Raw genomic sequence first — 2,064 nt, forward strand, 5'->3', positions numbered from 1 at the left:
CCCTCACCCTAGCACGGGGACGTCAACACCAAGAATAACTTTAACTCCTTAATTGCTCGGTTGAGAGCTGTATGATAAGGAGCCTGGTGGGCAAGGTATTTCACTGCTAACTGCCAGATGGGTGGTTCAAATTTACCAGCCATACCACAGGAGAAATATGGGGCTACCTGTCGCTGTAAAGATTAAGGGGGGGAAAGCCTTGGAAACCCTTTGTCTGGTCTCAATGAATTGGAACTGATTCAAGTATACCGGGTTTGTCTTTTTGGGGGGTGGGTGGAGTGGGTAGGGAGTGTTATGGCTCAATACTATAGTATAAAGGTGAAAGTAAGTACAGGTATTATTGAAAGCAGGTAAAAACATAAATTGACCTTAACTTGAAATGAATTATAAATACCCATATGAAAATTAATAGCACCTTTTAATTACAATTGGAATACTTGGGGTTTGTCTCCTGCAACCTGCGGGCAGGGATGAGAATGTCTGAAGAGGCTAAAACAACTAGGTGCCCCTGTGATGCACGCCTCTGGCACCACCAGGCAGTGTTCTCTGTTTCTCTGTGCACCGCGTGCCAGGTGGCCGCTTTTCCATTTTGCTGCAGTGTTGTACATAATTGCTGCATATATATTAATTTGTCAAATTCATCTTCAGAAATGCATAAAACACTGAAATAAAAAGTATGCTTAACCATTTTGTTATCTGTGTCTTGGAAGAAGCAACAACCTTTAGAAATGAAGTGGTTTTCTTCAGAACAGACAAATTCACAAATGCAAATTCAGCCTTCATATGTTGGTTTAACTTAAGCATTTAATTGTTGTAAATGAGATTTTTCTTCACCTCTAAAGAAAACATCTGGTAAGGTGTTAGCGCTGGGGAATGTTTATAGCTTTCAGAAACCTCGAGCATGCTTGGTAAAAATACATATTCCTGTGTCCCATGAAATCAGAGTTTTATGATGCAAAATGGGTTGACATTGGACAGGTTGATAGTTGCTTCTATTTATTTCTAAGAGAAAAATCTAGGGCATGTTTCTATCATAGATCAAGGGTGGATACCACAAGGGAACACCATGGTGAAGTCATATTAAAATATGTGCTAGAATAGGAAAGTATTATTCAAATAATTTAAATGCCATTTTTAGTATTATGTATTTTACAATATCCTTCTTGTAATCCAACATCCAAATGGGCTATCTAACCAGCCCAATGTTAAAAAAATAGCATTAGTATTATAAGATTTGAGAGATTGAAGATCAGAAGGCAATAAAACTAGCAAATTGTGTTTATACATCATTTCACATGTTTTCATATCATGTCTTTAGTGGCTTTTGATATTACTCGTGTTCCTTACTCCTTGCTTCTAGAGCTCACAGACAGGAAGTTTAAGGAGGCTGACGGATACAAACATGACTCAACATTATATACCACCATCGGTCTATGAGGTGCACATCACAGGACTTTACGTATCACAGGCAGGTAAAAGAACCGGATTCTGTCTGGTGAGTCAGGACACAAGGAGGCTATATTTGGATCCTTAGAATCAGAGGTGGGAGAGGGGACAAATCTACTTTGGATTGCTGGATAATTTTGCATCAAAATATAACAGACAATATACTGAGGCAATCTTGGGTGATGAGGATCAATGAAAAGCCAGCCTCTCTGCCGTCTTCCCACAGGGAGTGTGCTCAGTAACAGAGCACCAACAGGGAGTGAGCCTACATGACCCAAGACAGCCAGGTCATGTTCCACTTGTTTCCATCACTCATGGTAACAGGTAGCACTCCCCATATCATGTCAACTATGGGCTGGAGATACAAATAAACTGTTCCTATGGTGTCGTGTAGCTAACATGTTTCAAAACATTACCACAGTGATTTCTCTACTGGCTGATGGTTATAGCCCAGCATGTGTGTGTGTGTGTGTGTTTGTGTGTGTGTGTGTGTGTTCGTGCATGCATGCAGGAAAATTAGTAACCAGACCCCTAAAATATAAAACACCTATTTGATAAGATATACATGCACATATATGTATAGTTAGGAGCTCTGGTGGTACCATGGGTTGGGCATTA

At 40.1% G+C, this 2,064-nt stretch overlaps 1 protein-coding gene across 1 annotated transcript in view; it reads right to left on the reverse strand.

The window, feature by feature from the left end:
* The window catches only part of LOC123521502 (inositol 1,4,5-trisphosphate receptor type 2-like), a 183,033-nt gene that overhangs the window by 89,019 nt on the left and 91,950 nt on the right, over nucleotides 1–2,064 (reverse strand). The window lies entirely within an intron of this gene.

This window comes from Echinops telfairi, unplaced genomic scaffold, assembly GCF_000313985.2.
Source record: "Echinops telfairi isolate 266 unplaced genomic scaffold, ASM31398v2 ScPeMD7_21;HRSCAF=78, whole genome shotgun sequence".
Taxonomy (NCBI): Eukaryota; Metazoa; Chordata; class Mammalia; order Afrosoricida; family Tenrecidae; genus Echinops; species Echinops telfairi.